The sequence below is a fragment of the Hypanus sabinus genome, chromosome 1, assembly GCF_030144855.1.
Source record: "Hypanus sabinus isolate sHypSab1 chromosome 1, sHypSab1.hap1, whole genome shotgun sequence".
NCBI classification, from domain to species: Eukaryota; Metazoa; Chordata; class Chondrichthyes; order Myliobatiformes; family Dasyatidae; genus Hypanus; species Hypanus sabinus.
Window position 1 is genome coordinate 69632744 of NC_082706.1, and position 22487 is coordinate 69655230.

Sequence of the window (22487 nt, forward strand, 5' to 3'; positions counted from 1 at the left end):
TATTAAATTTCATCTGCTATTTATCAGGCCATGTTAGAATTTTGTTTAGATCTACCTTTATTGATTCTGCTGTTTGGATGTTATCAGCCTGTCTCCCTAATTTTTTGTCATCTGCAAACTTTACTAGTTTATTTGTTATGTGCTTATCCAAATCATTAATGTAAATTATAAACAGCAGTGGCCCCAAAACTGATTGGTGCAGAGCCCCACTTTTAACATCTCCTAGGTGTAAAAATGATCCTCTCACCATAACTCGGTGTTTTCTGTTTTTGAGTGAATACTGCACCCATTCTCATACCTTACCCTGGATCCCTACCTCCTGTAATGTGATTATTAACCTCTCGTGAATACCTTGTCAAAAGCCTTCTGAAAGTCCAAGTAAATGATATCAGCTGCTCTATCGCTATCATAAATTTTAGTTGCCTTTTCATAGAGCTCTTGCATATTAGTAAAACCTGATTTCCCCTTTTTGCACCCATGTTGGCTTTCTGCTGACATGCCTGTTCTTATCAGCTATTTTTCCATCTCATTCTTTATTAATGTTTCTATTATCTTACCTAGGATACACATTAAGCTTACTGGTCTATAGTTATCAGGGTCAATGCAGTCACCCTTCTTATATACTGAGACCTTAGCTTATTTCCAGTCCTTAGGGATGCCATCAGTCTTCAATTACTTTTGAAAAGTACATGTAAGAAGTTTGTATATATAATTATAGACTCTTTAAGTACCCTTAAATACAAGTTGTCTCACCATGGCGATTTATTAACTTGCAGCCTTTTCAGCTGAAGCAGGACCTCACTTTCTAAGATCTCTAAGTCACTTAAAACAACCTTATTTTTCCTCTACACTTACCAGTATATTGCTAACATCTTTGCAGGTAAATACTTAGCAAAATATGAATTAAGAATATTCTCTATGACCTTCTCTGCATAATTTAACACTCCATTATTATTCCTAATACACTTAACTTCTTATTTGATTTTTCTTTTACTACTATAAGTATTGAAAAAATATCTTGGAATCAATCTTGGCATTATGAGCGATTTCCTCCACAACCTTCCTTTTGACAATTTAAATTTCCCTCTTGACTATACCGCTCATATTTTCACAGGAGAGCATTCCTCCAGGGCCAAAGTGCGAAACACAGTAACAGCAGCTCACATAACATATATAGTCAAACAACCCCCAAGTAAGCCATCTCCAGATTCCAGCCTCCAGCATCCAGCAGACTCATGGATTCTCAAACATTCAGTCCACAATATTGTGTCAGCTTTATATATCATATATTATGAAATATCTAGACTTACCATGTTCATACATATACTGTATGGTTCATGTCTTGGTAAACCCATTTATACTGTAACCATTGTCTTTTTTCATCTGTAATGGAATTTGTATGTTTGTAATTTCTTTATTAATATATCATTTGTATTTTGTCCATATTATTATTAATAATAAAAAGATTGAGAAAGCTTTATAACCTACTTTAATATCAGTCGAAACCATTCCTCCTCATGTAGCCCTCTACTTAAACCATAATATGGTAAGATATAGGAGTGGAATTATCCATTTGACCCATTGTGTTTGCTCTACTATTCTATAATGGCTGATTTATTATCCCTCCTACCTCTATGTTTCTGCCTTTTTCTTGTGTTCTTTGATGCACTTACTAATCAAGAACCTATCAACTTCCACTTTAAATACACTCAATAACTTGGCATACATGACAATGAATTTCACAGATTCACCACCTTTTGGCTAAAGAAATTCTTCCTCACCTCTGTTTTAAAGGCACGTCCTTGTATTTTCATGCTGTGCCCTTTGGCCCAAGACTCCCCAACTATAGGAAACATACTTTCCATGTCCACTCTATCTAGGCCTGTCAATATTCAATAGGTTTCAATGAGATACCCCGACCACCATCATTCTTCTAACTCCAGTGAGTACAGGGCCAGAGACATCAAATGTTCTTGTGGCAACTCTTTCATTCCAGGACTCATTCTCATGGACCTCCTCTGGACCCTTTCCAATGTCAGCACATCTTTTCTAAGATGAGGGGCCCAAAACTGCTCATAGTACTCTAAGTGTAGTCTGACTAATGCATTATAAAGCCTCTGAACTGTATCGTTGCTCTTATTTTCTAGACAGAATCAGAATCAGGTATGATATCACTGCACTACATAAAAATATGACAGTACTGTGCAACCTTCTTCAGCATATATATAGGACCTAAGACTTTTGCACAGTACTACATAAATTAAATAAGTAAGCAAAAACAGAACAATCAAATAGTAAGTTAGTGTTCATCGGTTCACTGTCCATTTCGAAGTCTGATTCCAGAGGGGAAGAAGCTATTCATGCTTCAGGCTCCTGAACCTCCTCCTAAATGATATCAATGAGAAGAAAGCATCTCTTCAAATGATGGATGATGGGGTCCTTAATAGACAATAGGTGCAGAAGTAGACCATTCGGCCCTTTGAGCCTGCACCGCCATTTTGAGATCATGGCTGATCAACTACTATCAATACCCGGTTCCTGCCTTGTCCTCATATCCGTTGATTCACCTATCCATAAGATACCTATCTAGCTTCTTCTTGAAAGCATCCAGAGAATTGGCCTCCACTACCTTCTGAGGCAGTGCATTCCACACCCCCACAACTCTCTGGGAGAAGAAGTTTTTCCTTAACTCTGTCCTAAATGACCTACCCCTTATTCTCAAACCATGTCCTCTGGTACTGGACTCTCCCAGCATCTGGAACATATTTCCTGCCTCTATCTTGTCCAATCCCTTAATAAACTTATATGTTGCAATCAGATCCCCTCTCAATCTCCTTAATTCCAGCGTGTACAAGCCCAGTCTCTCTAACCTCTCTGCGTAAGACAGTCCAGACATCTCAGGAATTAACCTCATGAATCTACGCTGCACTTCCTCTACCGCCAGGATGTCCTTCCTTAACCCTGGAGACCAAAACTGTACACAATACCCCAGGTGTGGTCTCACCAGGGCTCTGTACAAATGAAAGAGGATTTCCTTGCTCTTGTACTCAATTCCCTTTGTAATAAAGGCCAACATTTCATTAGCCTTCTTCACTGCCTGCTGCACTTGCTCATTCACCTTCAGTGACTGATGAACAAGGACTCCTAGATCTCTTTGTATTTCTCCCTTACCTAACTCAACACCATTCAGATAATAATCTGCCTTCCTGTTCTTACTCCCAAAGTGGATAACCTCACACTTATTCATATTAAACGTCATCTGCCAAGTATCTGCCCACTCACCCAGCCTATCCAAGTCACCCTGAATTCTCTTAACATCCTCATCACATGTCACACCGCCACCTAGCTTAGTATCATCAGCAAATTTGCTGATGTTATTTTCAATGCCTTCATCCAAATCGTTGACGTAAATTGTAAACAGCTGTGGTCCCAATACCGAGCCCTGTGGCACCCCACTCGTCACCACCTGCCATTCCAAGAAACACCCATTCACCGCTACCCTTTGCTTTCTATCTGCCAACCAGTTTTCTATCCATGTCAATGTCTTCCCCCCCAATGCCATGAGCTTTGATTTTACCCACCAATCTCCTATGTGGGACCTTATTAAATGCCTTCTGAAAATCGAGGTACGCTACATCCACTGGATCTCCCCCATCTAACTTCCTGGTTACATCCTCGAAAAATTCCAACAGATTAGTCAAGCATGATTTACCCTTGGTAAATCCATGCTGGCTCGGCCCACTCCTATTACTGCTATCTAGATATGCCACTATTTCATCTTTAATAATGGACTATAGCATCTTCCCCACTACTGATGTTAGGCTGACAGGTCGATAGTTCTCTGTTTTCTCCCTCCCTCCTTTCTTAAAAAGTGGGATAACATTAGCCATTCTCCAATCTTCAGGAACTGATCCTGAATCTAAGGAACATTGGAAAATGATTACCAATGCATTCGCAATTTCCAGGGCCACCTCCTTTAGTACCCTAGGATGCAGACCATCAGGACCTGGGGATTTGTCAGCCTTCAGTCCAATCAGTCTACTCATCACCGTTTCCTTCCTAATGTCAATCTGTTTCATTTCCTCTTTTACTTTATGTCCTTGGCCCATCTATACATCTGGGAGATTGTTTGTGTCTTCCTTAGTGAAAACAGATCTAAAGTACTCATTAAATTCTTCTGCCATTTCTCTGTTTCCCATAACAATTCCTCCCAATTCATTCTTCAAGGGCCCAACATTGTTCTTAACTATCTTCTTTCTCTTCACATCCCTAAAAAAGCTTTTGCTATCTTCCTTTATATTCCTGGCTAGCTTGCGTTTGTACCTCATTTTCTCTCCCCGTATTGTCTTTTTAGTTAAGTTCTGTCGTTCCTTAAAAACTTCCCAATCATCTGTCCTCCCACTCACCTGAGTTCTGTCATACTTCCTTTTTTTTAATGCTATGCAAACTCTGACTTCCTTTGTCAGCCACTGTGGCCCCTTTCCCCCCTTTGAATCCTTCCTTCTCTGGGGGATGAACTGATCTTGCACCTTGTGCATTATTCCCAAAAACACCTGCCATTGCTGTTCCACTGTCTTTCCTGCTAGGCTATCCATCCAGTCAGCTTTGGCCAGCTCCTCCCTCATGGCTCCATAGTCTCCTTTGTTCAACTGCAACACTGACACCTCCGAACTGCCCTTATCCTTCTCAAATTGGTGATAAAAACTTATCATATTATGATCACTACCTCCTAATGGCTCCTTTACTTCAAGGTCGCTTATCAAATCCTGTTCATCACATAACACTAAATCCAGAATAGTCTTGTCCCTGGTCAGCTCTTGTACAAGCTGTTCCAAGAATGCATCCCATAGGCACTCTACAAACTCCCTATCCTAGGGTCCAGCACCAACCTGATTCTCCCAGTTCACCTGCATGTTGAAATCCCCCATAACTACTGCAACATTACCTTTGCCACATGCCAATGTTAACTCCCTATTCAACTTGCACCCAATATCCATGCTACTGTTTGGTGGCCTGTAGACAACACCCTTTTGCCCTTACTGTTCCTCAGTTCTATCCACACAGACTTTACTTCTCCTGACCCTGTGTCCCCTTTTGCAAAGGACTGAATCTCATTCCTCACCAACAGGGCCACCCCACCCCCTCTGCCCACATTTCTGTCCCTACAATAGCACGTATACCCTTGTATATTCATTTCCCAGGTCTGATCTCCCTGCAGCCATGTCTCCATTATCCCAACAACACCATAGTTACCCATTCGCACCTGGGCTTCAAGCTCATCCGCCTTATTTCTGACACTTCGTGCATTCAGATATAGAATTTTTAGCCCATTTCTCCTCTCTCTGTTTGAATCGCTGCCTATTGTGCTTAACCCAGCTCCCTGAACTCCCATTGGGCTATACGCCTCTAGAATTTTGTTGTCCTTCCTAAATTTACTTATTCTTTCAACACATTTAACTCCATGTTCCGTCAGACCATCCCTCTGTACATGTGTCCTCCTTATCACTTGTTCTGCCTCACCTTTCTCTACTACCCACTTAATATTCAGGAACCGTGTAGTCCCCACCTGTCCTTTATTCTTCATCTCGCTATCCTCTCTCACATTCTGGATCCCCGCCCCCTGCAAATTTAGTTTAAACCCCCCCAAGAAGCACTAGCAAATTTCCCTGCAAGAATGTTAGTACTGCTCCAGTTCAGGTGTAAACCGTCCCTTCGGAACAGATCCCACCTTCCCTGGAACAAAGCCCAGTTATCTAAAAGCCTGAAGCCCTCCCTCCTGCACCATCCTCTCAGCCACGTATTAATCTGTATAATCTTTCTATTCCTTGCCTCACTCGCACGTGGCACAGGTAGCAATCCTGAGATTGTTACCCTGGAGGTCCTGCTCTTCTGCTTCACACCTAACTCCCTGAACGCCCTACGCAGGACCCCCTCACTCATCCTACCCACATCATTCGTCCCTACATGGACCACAACATCTGGATTCTTGCCCTCCCTCTCGAGAATAACCTGCACCCGATCTGAGATGTCCCGGACCCCAGCACCAGGGAAGCAACTTAACATCCGAGACTCCCGATCTTCCCCACAAAATCTCCTAACCGCCCCCCTGATTATAGAATCCCCTATCACTACTGCTCTCTTCTCTTCCCTCCTCCCCTTCCTAGTCGAGGGTCCAACCTCAGTGCCACAGACAGGACCACTGCAGCTTGTTCCTGGTAGGTCATCTCCACCAACAGTATCCAAAACGGTATACTTATTTTTGATGGGAACGGCTACAGGGGTGTTCTTCTCTCTCTGTCTGCTCCCCCTGCCTCTCTTGACTGTCACCCATTTGCCTACCTCCTGTCTTTTTGGTGTGACTACCTCCCGATAACTCTTACCTATCTCTGCCTCTGCCTCCCGAATGATCCGTAGTTCATCCAGCTCCCGCTCCAACTCCCTAACTCGGGCTGATAGGAGCTGCAGCTGGATGCACCTTTTGCAGGTGTGGTCATCAGGGACAATTGTGTTGACCCTGACCTCCCACATACTGCATACGGAGCACACCACTGCTCTAACTGTCTCCCCCATTACCTGATCCTAGATTAGTCAGAATAAATGAAAAGCAGGCTTCTTGCCGAAGTTCTCTTGTGTCGAAGCCCGCTGAGCCAAAGCCCAGCACTCTGCTCCTGCACACTCCGCTGCCCGCACCTACAACGGCTGATCCTCCGATCCTCCGATCTCCAGTCGTCTGTCGATCACCAGCACTCCTTACTCCCGCACCGACGGATGGATACTGTCTCACTGAGGTGTCATCTTTCAAAGATGTCCTCAATGGTGAGGTGACTAATGTCCATGATGGAGCTGCCTGAATTTACAACCTTCTGCAGCTTTTTCTGTTCCTATGTATTGCCCCTCCATACCAGATGTTGATGCAACCAGTCAAAATTCTCTCCACATTATATCTGTAGAAATTTGCTTGATTCTTTGATGACATACCAAATCTCCTCAAACTTCTAATGAAATATAACCATTGTTGTGCCTTCTTTATAATTGCATCAATATGTTGGGTTCAGGACAGATCTTCAGAGATGTTAACTCCCCAGGAACTTGAAATTGCTCACCCTTTCCACTGCTGATCAACTGAAGAGAACTGGTGAATGTTCCCCTTCTTGAAGAACGTAATCAATTCCTTAGTCATACTGACATTGAAAACAGAGCCAGTGAGATTGCATCTACTGTAGACCTATTGTGGTGACAAGAAAATTGCAGCAGGTCCAGGACCTTGCTTAGTCAGGAGTTGATTCTAGCCATGACCAAGCACTTTGTCATAGTAGATGTGAGTGTCACAAGGTGATATCATTGAAGCAGCTCATCCTACTCTTCTTGGGCACTTCTTTCATTCTTTTGAAGCAGGTGGAAACCTCTGACTGCAGCAGTGAGATATCAAAGATGTTCTTGAATACTCCCACCAGCTGGTTGGCACAGGTTTTCAGTTCCCTGCCAGGAACACCATCAGGGCCTGACACAATGTGAGGATTTGCCTTTTTGAAAGATGTTCTGATGTTGGCCTCTGAGACAGAGATCACAGGGTCCAGGGATTTGCACAGGTATAGTTTTATCCTCCCTTTTAAAGCATGCATAAAATGCATTTAGCTCACCTGAGAATGGAGCATCACATCTATTCATGATGTTAGGTTTCGCTTTGTATGAAGCAATGCCCTGCGAACACTGCTACAGCAGACAAGCATCCGATTCTGTTCCTAACTTCAACTGGAATTTGTTTTTTTTCTGCTCTTAAGATAACTGGATTGCTTGTGAAGTTCTGGATTAGCAGTCCTGAATGCCATAGATCTAGACATCAACAGGTCTACATATCTTCTGGTTCATCTGCAGCTTTTGGCTTGGGCATGTCTGATACGTTCTTGTAGGCACACACTCATATTGATGAAGTCGGTGATGACTGTGGCGTATTAATTCAGATCTGAAAATGAATCCCTGAATATTATCCATTCCAATTCAGTCCTGTAAGCACCTTTCTACCTCTCTTGACCATGCCTTCTTGGTCCTTACCACTGGTACTGCAGTCTTCACTCTCTGCCTATGTGATAGGAGATAAGGACAGCCAGATAATTGGACTTTCCGAAGTGTGAGCATGAAATGGCACAGTAAGCTTTCTTGATGATGATATTCCACGTGGTCAAGTATGTTGGCTCTTCTGGTTAGACAGTTGATATATTGGTGGTGGTTCATGGACTCCTTCAAGCTGTGCTAGTTGAAATCCCCTGCAATGATATGGAAGACATCAGGCTGTTCTGTTTTGTGACTGCTGACCTTGGTGCCTCAGCTCCTCCAGTGCCTGCCTGACATTGGCCTGAGGTGGAATGTACACCACATTTGATGACTAGACATTTGAGGTAGGGTGAGCACGATTGAGACAGAACCCCTACATCCGTATACCATTATGAATTAATCATAAAGCATGCTCCACCTCCTCTACCTTTAAAAGACTGAACTGTTGGTCCTTCAGAGAATTGTGAAGCCATTGGACTGCAGTGCTGTGTCCAAAATGGCAGTGCCATGTTTCTCTAAAGCAAGTGTGTAGTCTTGTCAGATGTATACCTTTAACATTGCATTCACTCAACCTGCAGTTTAACCTTGTACCTATCTGTGAGCTTCTGCCTCTGCCACCACCCCAGCCAGGAGTTCCTATGCACCCACCACTCTCTACCTTTGATATGCCTTATAAATTCCTCCAATCATTTTAAAATGATGCCTTCTTATATTAATTATTTCCACCCTGGGAAATAGTCTCTGACTATCCGTTTAAATGAAAACAGACCTTCCTCTATATACAATTGCTGGGAGTGATGCTGCTGTAGCGGTCAATCACAGCTACACATAGAAAGCCAGAGTTTATCAAGAGTAGGGCAGCACAGTGGTATAGCTAATGGAACCACTTCTTCACAGTCATGTTTTCCTTTTATCCAGATAGTTTCCTCCTAGTGCTCTGGTTTCTGTCACATCCACGAATTCGGCAGCGCAGTTGATACGGCAATTGCGCTTGTGAATATGTACATGTCAGCTAATTAGTATTTCATTCTGATAGTATTTAACTCCATACTTGTCATTGTAGTACTTGTTGAGACTTGGACAGAGCACAGCAACGCTTCGCTGTCTGTTTGCATTCGGCCTTGCCTGAGAAATTGGACTTTTGAGTCAACTGACTCTGAAGACGAGTGGTATTTGTTTAATATTTAGATATTCTTGTCAGCTGTAGGGTAGGCTTCATTTCCCATTTGAGTCTGTTAGTTAGCGGCCCTGTTTGGCCTAGCGTTTATTGTTTTCTTTCCCCTTTCACACTATTCACATTAAAGTCTGTGAACTATCAACCCACTTCAGTGTCTCTCACTCCACCCTTGGGCCATATCCGCAACTGGTAACAGCAAGTCTCGACCACACAATGATGGACCCAGTAGAGAGAAAGCAGCTGACCTTGGCCATGAGATTCAATGGTCAGGTAGGAGATAAGCTACAGGCAATAGAATCTGTTCTCAGTGAAGTTACGGAGGGAATGAGGCAAATAATTTTGTGCCAAAAAGCCCAGTCTCACTTGGAGGAACAGGTATTGTCCCTAGCCACAACTGTTCAACAGCTCACCACAGACAATCGGACTCAGGTGTCTATGATTTCCACACTCATGGCCGCCGTCCATGAACTTACTGTGAACAGCCAGCATCAACTGACAGCCATTAACATTCTCGCCAACGCAATTCAGCATCCTCAGGCTGTCTCAGTCCCACTCCCTGCTTCTCACAGGTCCTCCTTTTCTGCTGCCCCAACAATCTCTGCTACTAATGCTCCCCCTCCCGCACCTGGACCAGAGCTGACTCCCGCCTTCGGACCCTCCAGAGACTCCTGCGTCCATACAGGAACAGAGTATTCCACCATTAGGCAGATATTCTGGTGATCCCAATGGCTGCAGGAATTTAATTACCCAATGTGAGCTGACATTCCAAGCCCAACCTGGTTGTTCTGGTGATGATGCACGCAAACTGGCATACATGGTCAATCTTCTCGATGAACCTCCACTCAGCCTGTTCAATGCTTTACGGGAGCAAGGATACCCCACAGCCCATTCGTTTTGACATTTCATGGCAAAGTTGAGGGTTTTTGATCTTCCAGTATAGGATCATGAGGCTGCCCACCAGCTCTTGGACCTGCACCAAGGCAGAAGAATGTGAGAGCCTATACAGTTAAATTCTGTACCCTTGCAGTAGAGATGGATTGGAATGAGCAATCTCTCATCACTGCCTTACAGCATGGACTGAATGCAGGGATCCTCACTGTAACAGGTCCATATCCACTTAGTTATATTGCATGCAACACCAATAGATCTACCTCTGCTTTGGGCATTCAGATGGACTCGGACAGAAAGTCCTGCAGTTTTCTTTATGAAGTATTTTAATCAGCAACTAAAAAATACTGAATAGAATTTCACCATAATGAGCCAAACCAACATTAATGCAATGCAATCTGGTATATAAACACCCAAAATAACACAATTTGTTTTGGTAGCACAATCACAGTCGATTCAGCAAAGGAGGCTTCATCCAGGTCAGAAAGAGAGAGATTTAAATAAAGCTTTTAGGGGATTTTTGCTTTCTTCAGTGACACAGTCACAGTCGAATAAGTGCAGGAAACCTCACACATCAACAAGGGCAAATTTAAAAAGGCAGGAACAAATGCAGTGGCCATTGCTTGAGTGGGGAGGCTTTGGCAAGAACAAGCTTGAGTGAGGTATATATCTGGTAAATATCTTCTTCCTCATTCTTATTCTTTGTTCATTAGTGCATAATTGGAATAGGGAGGATGTATCCAGTCTCTTATCACTGCCTTCCAGCGTGGACTGAATGCAGGGCTCCGGATTGAGATCGCTGTCCGGGACAAGCAGGATAGTCTGGATGACCTGATTAACCTGGCTGTTCGAGTTGACCACCGGGAAACTGAGTGGCACAGAGAAAGAATGTTTCAAACTTCCTACGCGCTGTCTGATCACTGCTTTTCCTCACCCTCTCCCCCCTCCCTCACCACCCAACACCTAGCCCGTGGACAAGCATGTGGCTGTCTCAGGAGGAACTAAAGCGATGCCGGAGAACAGGTTCTTGCCTCTACTGTGGTGATCCAGGACATCTGCAGGCAACATGTCCCAAGCATCCAGTAAAAGAGAATACCTGTCAGCGGGGAGGGGAATCCTGATGGGTCGGTTCTCTCTTCAGTCAGCTTCCCCTAATTCTGTAATGCTCACAGCTTCCTTGTCGTGGAGGACCCAGACACATGAACTGAATGTGTTCATACATTTCAGTGCAGTTGAAAATCTTATGGACATCTCTCTCATTCAAAGATGGGGAGTTCCAACTCAGAAATTGAGAGAAATGATCAATGTCAAGGCACGAGCTCTGGGAATTGGCCAGATCCACCTTTCCACCCAATCCCTCCAATTGGTGCTTAAAGGCAACCATCATGAAGAAATATCTTTCTATCCAGTGAATCCACTTGAACTGTCACTGGTACTTGGTTTATCCTGGTTATCCCCACATAACCCATGGATTGATTGGTTTCTGAGAGTGGGGATCGGCATGCCTGTCTACCTGTCTGGGTTCAGCTCAAGCTCTGTTCCATGAATCCCCTCCTGTGTCGGCTAAGGTTTGGACCTGTCTGGGATTCTAGCTGAATATGTGGATCTCCTTGAGGTTTTCAGTAAAAGAAAGGCCACCATCCTGCCCTCATATCAGCCATATGACTGTTCCATGGACCGCCTACCTGACACTAGACCTCCCCAGGGCCGACTCCCTTTCCTCACTCATTCTGAAATTATGGCCATGGAGGAATACATCAAGGAGGCATTGAGCATGGGGTTTGTACATCAACCTCACCAGCAGGAGAGGGCTTCATTTTGTGAGCAAGAAAATGGCAAGCTCCATCCCTGCTTTGATTATATACCCATGAACAACATCACTGTGAAGAACCAGTACCCTCTTCCCTTGCTGGTGTCTGTGTTTGAACATCTCCAGGGAGCAACAATATTTTCCAAAATTGATCTGCACAATACTTACAATCTGATTGGCATAAAAGAAGAGGATGAATGGAAAATGGCTTTCAACACATCTAACGGCCACAATGAGTACCTGGTGATGCCTTTTGGTGTGGTCAATGCCCCGGATGTATTCCAACTTTGGTTAACGATGTGCTCAGGGATATGTTGAACTGGTTTGTGTTTATGTATTTAGATGACATCCATAGAGAAGTAGAGGGCTAAGGTAATTTCTAAGGTAAAGACGTGTTTGGCACATCATTGTGGGCCGAAGGGCCTGTATTGTGCTGTAGGTTTTCTATGTGTAACGCGCTGTAAGGTTCACTGCTAATGTAATGCCTTCTCTGCAATGTTCACTGCTGAGGTAACGGTTTCTCTATAGCAGCAATGTTTGGGTTACGGCTGGAGATACCAAGATGCATGTTAGCCAATAAGAGATTGTTGTTGTGTCTTGTGAATCTGGAAAGACATTTTCTCGTGGTCTTTTGTCGAGGACAGATGAAGAGGGAAGATGCGTGTGGAGAGAACTGGTAAACCACTGGACGGAGTGGACTGAGATCTGAGAGTCCGAAGGTCGGTGACATTTGGAGGAGACCAATGGTGGAAGAATGACTACTGAGTGAGCTTCAACATGACTTTGACTTGACTTTGGACCTTTTTTTGGTTATTTTCATTACTAACTCTATATTCAGCTTAAGATTCATAAAGCTCTATCATTTAATTTCATATGGTGTACTGTCTGATATTTTGCGTTGTGGGTTTGTAACTGGGGGTACATTACACAGCATCCATACAAACGTGATGTCCCAGTTTGGCAGGGCCAAATGGTGATTCCCCTAGATGAACGTAAGTTGCCTAAGCCTGAGGGTTACATATGTTTCCATGTTATCTTCTCCCGCTCTCATCAGGAGCACATCCAGCATGTCTGGAGAGTATCAAATGGCTTCTTGAAAATAATCTGTATGTCAAGCCTGAAAAATGTTATTCCATAAAGACTAGGTGTTGTTTTTGGACTATATACTTACCCCATCAAGTGTTCGAATAAATCCTAGTAAAGTTCAGACAGTTGCAGTGTAGCCCAAACAGTCTACAGTCAAACTTTATGGGGTTTGCAAACTTTTATCGCTGCTTCATCTGGAATTTCAGCTCTATCGTGGCTCCAATTAATGCCCTCACCAAGAAGACCTCGGCAGGATTCCATTGGATGGACGATGCCAGCCAAACATTTTCCGAGCTAAAGCAACGTTACACCATTGCCCCACTGTTGCAACACCCAGACCCATCTCAGCCATTCATTGTCGAGGGTGATCCATCCGATGTAGGCATTGGAGCTGTACTCTCTCAGCACTCAACTATGGACAGCTGGCTGCACCCTTGTGCCTTTCCTTCTCGTGGTTTGACTCTGGCTGAGAGGAATTACAATGTTGGGAACTGGGAGCTTCTGGCTGTCAAGGAGGCCCTGGAGGAATGGTGACTCTGGCTGGAGGGGGCAGAACATCCATTCTTGGTCTGGACAGATCACAAGAACCTTTCCTACATTCAAGATGCAAAGAGACTCACCTCTTGTCAAGCCCAATGGTCTCTCTTCTACACACAGTTCAATTTCATCCTCACTTATTGTCCTGGCAGCAAGAATACAAAGGCCGAAGCTCTCCTCCGGCGGTTCGACGGATCTGAGGACAATGCCGATCCAGAGACCATTCTTCCCCACTCGTGTATCACTGCTCTGGTGATCTGGGGAGTAGAAGAAAAGGTGAGGTTCACCCAACAATTAGATTCAGGCTCAGATGGGGGACCTCCAAACTGTCTGTTTGTCCAAAGTGTTGGAATGGGGTCACTCCTCCAAACTGTCTGTTTGTCCAAAGTGTTGGGATGGGGTCACTCCTCCAAACTGTCTGTTTGTCCAAAGTGTTGGAATGGGGTCACTCCTCCAAACTGTCTGTTTGTCCAAAGTGTTGGGATGGGGTCACTCCTCCAAACTGTCTGTTTGTCCAAAGTGTTGGAATGGGGTCACTCCTCCAAACTGTCTGTTTGTCCAAAGTGTTGGAATGGGGTCACTCCTCCAAACTGTTTGTTTGTCCAAAGTGTTGGAATGGGGTCACTCCTCCAAACTGTCTGTTTGTCCAAAGTGTTGGGATGGGGTCACTCCTCCAAACTGTTTGTTTGTCCAAAGTGTTGGAATGGGGTCACTCCTCCAAACTGTCTGTTTGTCCAAAGTGTTGGAATGGGGTCACTCCTCCCATCTGGCTGGACATCTGGGGATTCAACAGACTCAGGAGGTTATAAAGAGATAATTTTGGTGGCCATCCATGTCCAAGAATGTCCACAACTTTGTATCTGCCTGTCCCACCTGCGCTCAGAACAAGACATCACGCCAGTGTCCTGCGGGTCTGTTAGGTCCACTGCCTGTGCCCCACCACCCCTGGTCCCACCTCTGAGTGGATTTCATCACTGGGCTGCCCCTGTCTCATGGAAATACTCCCATTTTGGATGTTGAGGATTGATTTTCCAAGGCTGCCCACTTCATTGCCCTCCCCCAGCTCCCATCGGCTCGTGAAACTGCCACACTCATGGTTCAACATGTGTTCAGGCTCCATGGCTTTCCTCAGGACATAGTGTCTGATCGTGGACAACAGTTCACTTCCCGATTTTGGAAGCTTTCTGCTTTCTCATAGGAGCCACGGACAGCCTCTCATCTGGCTTCCACCCCCAATCCAACGGCCAGACTGAGAGAGTGAACCAGGAGTTGGAGACAACCCTGTGCTGTCTTGCCTCTTCCAACCCCACGTCCTGGAGCTCCCAATTGGTTTGGGCAGAGATCGCCCACAATAATCTCCAGTTGTCCTCCACCAGTATGTCTCCCTTTGAATGCCAGAAGGGATTCCAGCTCCCACTCTTCCCTGATCAGGAAATCGACGTAGGAATTCCTGCTGCTGAACAGCTGGATCAGTGTTAAAAGCACACCTGGAGACGAGCCACGGCCCAGAAACAACATTCCCAGCAGGCTGATCGGCTCCGTCGACAGGTCAGGCCATTCAAGCCCAGAGAGGAGGTGTGGTTGGCATCAAGGGATCCTCCCCCGAAAGTCGAGAGCCAGAAATTGGCATCGCTCTACGTAGGACCATTTGTAGTGGAAAAGGCTGTCAACAAGGTGTCTTATAGTTTGCATCTACCAGCAGCATTGAAAATCCACCCGGAATTCCATGTTCCCCAGCTCCGGCCGGTTACTACCTCTCCCCTGGCCCCAGTCACCCCACCACCCCCTCCTCCCCACCTGGTAGATGGTTTCCTTGTCTATACTGTGCAGCACCTCCTGGCATCTCGCCGGGTACGTGGTAAGGTCCTGTACTTTGTGGGCTGGGAAGGGTACGGCCCAGAAGAACATACTTGGATCCCAGCAAAGGACAAGTCGCTGATCCGGGACTTCCAGTGGACACAGATCTGTAGCGCCTCAGGGGCTGCGCCTAGAGAGGGGGGCCCTGACACAACCACGGATTTGGCAAATACAGTAGATGCGGCAATTGTGCTTGTATCAGCTAATTATTATTTATTTGTCATAGTTAACTCCATTGAATAGGGAGTTAACATTGGCATGTGGCAAAGGTAATGTCGCAGTAGTTATAGGGGATTTCAACATGCAGGAAAACTGGGAGAATCAGGTTGGTGCTAGACCCCAGGATAGGGAGTTTGTAGAGTGCCTATGGGATGCATTCTTGGAACAGCTTGTACGAGAGCCGACCAGGGTATTCTGGATTTAGTGTTATGTAATGAACAGGATTTGATAAGCAATCTTGAAGTAAAGGAGCCATTAGGAGGTAGTGATCATAATATGATAAGTTTTTATCTGCAATTTGAGAAGGATAAGGGCAGCTCGGAGGTGTCAGTGTTGCAGTTGAACAGGGGAAACTATGGAGCCATGAGGGAGGAGCTGGCCAAAGCTGACTGGACGGATATCCTAGCAGAAAAGCCAGTGGAACAGCAATGGCAGGTATTCTTGGGAATAATGCACAAGGTGCAAGATCAGTTCATCCCCCAGAGAAGGAAGGATTCAAAGGGGGGAAAAGGGGCCACAGTGGTTGACAAAGGAAGTCAGAGATTACATAGCATTAAAAAAAAGTATGACAGAGCTAAGGTGAGTGGGAGGACAGATGATTTGAAAATTTTTAAGGAACAACAGAACTTAACTAAAAAGGGAATACGAGGAGAAAAAATGAGGTACGAACGCAAGCTAGCCAGGAATATAAAGGAGGATAGCAAAACCTTTTTTAGGGATGTGAAGAGAAAAAAGATAGTTAAGAACAATGTTGGGCCCTTGAAGAATGAATTGGGTGCAATTGTTATGGTAAACAGAGAAATGGCAGAAGAATTTAATGAGTACTTTAGATCTGTTTTCACTAAGGAAGACACAATCTCCCAGATGTATGGATGGGCCAAGGACATAGAGTAACAGAGGAAATGAAACAGATTGACATTAGGAAGGAAACGGTGATGATTAGACTGATGGGACTGAAGGCTGACAAATCCCCAGGTCCTGATGGTCTGCATCCTAGGGTACTAAAGGAGGTGGCCCTGGAAATTGCGGATGCATTGGTAATCATTTTCCAATGTTCCTTAGATTCAGGATCAGTTCCTGAAGATTGGAGAATGGCTAATGTTATCCCACTTTTTAAGAAAGGAGGGAGGGAGAAAACAGAGAATTATCGACCTGTCAGCCTAACATCAGTAGTGGGGAAGATGCTAGAGTCCATTATTAAAGATGAAATAGTGGCATATCTAGATAGCAGTGATAGGATTGGGCCGAGCCAGCATGGATTTACCAAGGGTGAATCATGCTTGACTAATCTGTTGGAGTTTTTCGAGGATGTAACCAGGAAGTTAGACGGGGGAGATCCAGTTGATGTAGTGTACCTCGATTTTCAGAAGGCATTTGATAAGGTCCCACATAGGAGATTGGTGGGTAAAATCAAAGCTCATGGCATTGGGGGGAAGACATTGACATGGATAGAAAACTGGTTGGCAGATAGAAAGCAAAGGGTAGCGGTGAATGGGTGTTTCTTGGAATGGCAGGTGGTGACTAGTGGGGTGCCACAGGGCTCGGTATTGGGACCACAGCTGTTTATGATTTACGTCAACAATATAGATGAAGACATTGAGAATAACATCAGCAAGTTTGCTGATGATACTAAGCTGGGTGGCAGTGTGACATGTGATGAGGATGTTAGGAGAATTCAGGGTGACTTGGGTAGGCTGGGTGAGTGGGCAGATACTTGGCAGATGACGTTTAATGTGAATAAGTGTGAGGTTATCCACTTTGGGAGCAAGAACAGGAAGGCAGATTATTATCTGAACAGTGTAAAGTTAGGTAAGGGAGAAATACAAAGAGATCTAAGAGTCCTTGTTCATCAGTCACTGAAGGTGAATGAGCAAGTGCAGCAGGCAGTGAAGAAGGCTAATGGAAAGTTGGCCTTTAATACAAAGGGAATTGAGTACAAGAGCAAGGAAATCCTCTTGCATTTGCACAGAGCCCTGGTGAGGCCACACCTGGAGTATTGTGTACAGTTTTGGTCTCCAGGGTTAAGGAAGAACATCCTGGCTGTAGAGGAAGTGCAGCGTAGATTCACAAGGTTAATTCCTGGGATGTCAGGACTGTCTTATGCAGAGAGGTTAGAGAGACTGGGCTTGTACACGCTGGAATTAAGGAGATTGAGAGGGGATCTGATTGCAACATACAAAATTATTAAGGGATTGGACTAGATAGAGGCAGGAAATATGTTCCAGATGCTGGGAGAGTCCAGTACCAGAGGGCATGGTTTGAGAATAAGGGGTAGGTCATTTAGGACAGAGTTAAGGAGAAACATCTTCTCCCAGAGAGTTGTGGGGGTGTGGAATGCACTGCCTCGGAAGGTAGTGGAGGCCAATTCTCTGGATGCTTTCAAGAAGGAGCTAGATAGGTATCTTATGGCTAGGGGAATCAAGGGATATGGGGACAAGGCAGGAACTGGGTATTGATAGTAGATGATCAGCCATGATCTCAAAATGGCGGTGCAGGCTCGAAGGACCGAATGGTCTACTTCTGCACCTATTGTCTATTGTCCATTCATTCCATCGTAGTGCTTGTCGAGACTCGGGCACAGCAAAGCAACACTTCGCTGCTCGCTTGCATTCCGCCTTTCCTGAGAAATTGGACTGTTGAGGCAACCTACTCTGAAGAGCAGCAGTATTCACTTTATATTCTAGTTGTTCTTTTCAGCCAGAGTGTAGCCTTTGTTTTTCCATATGAGAGTAGACATATGGGTCGTTAGGTCAATTTGCCCTTGCTGTCTGGTGTGTGATAGAATCTGGGGGAGTTGATGAGGGCATGAAGTTCTTTTGAAACAGCTGCCAAAAAACCCTGATAATGGAGGGCAAGATATATATGTATATAGTTCAATGACAAATGAACGTGAATTTGTAGATTGACAGTGGAACCTAGTAACAGGATAAGCAAGGAAGTGAGATGAAGGAGTCCAGAGGAAATATTAGTATAAGTTAGAGGCAGTGAAGGGAACATGAATGCATACCTGCTCGTTAATGCAAATATCTAATCAGGTAATCATGTGACACCAACTCAATGCATAAATGCATAAAAACATGCAAACATGGTCAAGAGGTTCAGTTGCTGAAGCACCAGAATGGTGAAGAAATATGATCTAACCAACTTTGACTGTAGCTACAGAGCTTGGTGGACTCAGCCAATTCTGTCATGTCTAGGTACAGCTTACCACAGCATCAAGGCCAACCTCACCAGAGAAATCTCCCCTGGATCTATTCATCCCCACTGGCTGGCACACATTTCTCATATCTCTTATCTTTAACAGTAAACCAAAGAAGCACCTTACACAGAGAACAGAAAAGCTTAACAGAGAAAAAATATGAATCATGTGAACCAGGGCGTTATACTTGAACCTTCTCAAAGCCAGTTGCAGAAAGAATATGCCGGACAAGCAACTGATACAAATTGAGGGATATAAACAAGGAGGTTCAATGTTTCACTCCTGGGGAAGCGGTCATGGCGAGGGGACTACAGAGGTGACCAAAATGGCTATTTGAAAAGATTAAGGGCCTACATATTGGAGACTGTATGTGATATCATTTGGAGGGAACATATTGAGCAAAGCAGAGTCAATGGTTACAGAAGAAAGGCCTCCAGGGCTGTCCACTGAGTCTGCATTCCTTATAGCTTCAAATATCAAATTCCACAGATCAGGAATGTAGTTTAAAAAAGCTGACCTGAGAATTATTTTTGAAGGAACTTGGTTAAACTTAAGAGATGACCAGAAGACCAGAGAGGTCAAGAAGGATTATAAAACGAAAGCAATTCTGTGATTAACTCTAGTCCCAGACCATTGAGAACTTTAAAACAAGTAAGATAACTTTAATATCAGTTCTAAAAGATACAGGAAGCCAATTCAGAGTAGTTAATATGGGGGTGATACATTCCCTCATCCTGGTTTTGATTAAAAGTCTAGCAGTGACGTTCTGAATGAGTTGATATTTGCCAATAGATTGCTTTGGAAAGACAGTATAAATTGCATTAGAGCAATCTAGTCTATTCAATATAAAGAGATGAATTAATTTTTCAGCATTATTTTGTGACAGAAACAGAAATTCCTTTGAAAAATTTTTAAGTGTAGAAATGCTGCTCTGTTCACTTTCTTTATATGGGAATTAGAATCAAGGAAATCACCCAGGCTAGTTTCTTCAGATGATTTCACTACCTGCCTCAACCACTTCTGCTGGTGGCTCATATCCTGCACAGAACATTGGACCCTCATGTTCCAACTAAAAGTTTCCCCTCATAGTAAATGCATTCCTTCTCATTGTTGAATCCCAAACCTTGGGAAAGTGGCTGTGTGCATTCATTCTCCTACACTCTAGTGGAAAGGTCCCAAACTACTCAACATACGAGGACAGGTTGACCAACCTCAGGCTTTTCTCTTTGGAGCAAAGGAGGATGAGATGTGACTTGATAGAGATGTACCAGATAATAAGAAGTCCAGATCAAGTGGATAGCCAAAGAATTTTTTCCTAGGGCAGAGATGGCTAATACAAGGAGTCCTAATATTAGTGACTGGAGAAAAGTGTAGGGGGGAATGTCATAGGTAGATCCTTTACACACAGGGAGTGGTGAGTGTATGGAATATGCTGCCAGAGCTGGTGGGAGAGGCTGATACTTTAGGGGCATTGAAGAAACTCTTAGAGGCACATGGATGGAAGCAAAATGGTTATGCAGGGAGAAGGATTAGAGAGATCTTGGAGTAGGTTAAAGGGCTGGCTCAGCATTGTGGGCTGAAGAGCCTGCACTGTGCAGTAATATCCCATGATCTATTTTGTATAACTGACTCTCTCGAGTTCTACAGCAGGGTGACCAAAAACTGGACATGATATTCCAAATGCAATGTTTGGTCCAACTGCAACATAACATCCCAATATCTATACTCCATGTACGAACTTGCTGCAAACTATGGCTCTGTGGGAGGCCCTTAATCCATTCAATTCAAGAAAAAAAGATTTTGGACACAATTAAGGAAATATGATTTTCTATGCCACCATTTCTTTGAAAATCCATTATAAAACTATTGGCTGTTGGGCAAAAGTTCCATTTAACTGACACTGTAACTATTTAGTTGGATCTAGGCATGGTTTAGAAGAGCTGTAATGGAGTCATTAGGTGGAGAATGGTTGAAGACTGAGGAGAAAGCAGTGCACAGGTCCAGGAGTGAAGTTCAAAAGGGGAAAGCTTCGCGGGAACTTGGCTATAACCGGAGCACCAAGCATGAGTTGGAGAGCAGGGAATGTTCAGGCATTAAAGTCAATGGATAAGTCGAGGGATAGAGTTTAAGAGTCACGAGGTAATGATGCAGCTCTATAAACTCTGGTCAGGCCACACTTGGAATACTGTGTCCAGTTCTGGTTGCCTCACTCTAGGAAGGATGTGGAAGCATTGGAAAGGGTACAGAGGAGATTTACCAGGATGCTGCCTGGATTAGACATATACATTATGACATTATGATCAGAGATTAAGGGAGCTAGGGATTTACTCTTTGGAGAGAAGGAGGATGAGAGGAGACATCATAGAGGCATACAAGATATTAAAAGGAATAGAAAGAGTGGACAGTCAGCGCCTCTTCCCCAGGGCACCACTGCTCAATACAAGAGGACACGGCCTTAAGGTAAGGGGTGGGAAGTTCAAGGGGGATATTAGAGGAAGGTTTTTTACTCAGAGAGTGGTGGGTGTGTGGAATGCACTGCCTGAGTCAGTGGTGGAGGCAGATACACTAGTGAAATTTAAGAGACAGGTATATGGAGGAATTTAATATTGGGGGAATATATGGGACGCAGGGTTTAAGGGTCAGCACAACATTGTGGGCCAAAGGGCCTGTACTGTGCTGTACTATTCTATGTTCTAAAGGGAGACACAACCTAGTGGAGGAGTCATCAAAGGAGCAGTCATCTGTGGTAGGGCTTTGGCTCATTTGGGCTTCGGTGGGGTAAGTGAGCAAGTGGACTTCGATTTTTCCTTGCATTTTTTTTAGAGGAATAGAGAGCATGTCTGTGGGGTAGTACTTTGTTCTGGGTGACAGATGTGGGAATCCTGGGAATCTTCCAGTCTCCCAGATGGTCACATCTGCACCAGGTGCACCGAGATGCAGCTCCTGAGAGATTGTGTTAGGGATCTGGAACTGCGGCTTGATGACCTGCAACTTATAAGGGAAAGTGAGTAGGGGATGGATAGGAGCTATAAGGAGTTAGATAAGTGGGTGACGGTCAGGGAAGGGATGGAAGAACTTAGATAGTAGAGAGCACCCCTGTGGCCATCCCCCTCAATAATCGTTATCTCGTTTTACATACTGTTGAGGGGGTGACCTGACAGAGGACGACCACGGTGATCGAGTCTCTGGCACTGAGCCTGGTTCCATGGTGCAGAAGGGAGAGAAGATAAGGAATGCTTTAGTCATAGGCTATCCCATAGTGAGGGGAACAAACAGGACATTTTGTCATCCTGATAGAGATACCCACATGGTGTGTTGCCTCCCAGGTGTTAGGGTACAGGACATCTCAGATCAGGTGCAGAGTATTCTGAAGGGAGAGGGTGAACTGCCTGAAGTCTTGGTACACGTTGGTACCAATGCTATAGGTAGAAAAAGGGAGGAGGTCCTGAAGAGAGAATTCAGGGAGTTGGGTAGGAAGCTGAAAAGCAGGACCTCCAGGGTAGTAACCTCAGGATTGCTGCTTGTGCCACATGCTAACGAACGTAGAATAGCATGATCAAGAAAATTAATGTGTGGCTGAGAGATTAGTATAGGGGCAGGGCTTTGGGTTCCAGGATCATTGAGGCAACTTCTGGGGGAGGTATGACCTGTACAAAAAGGAC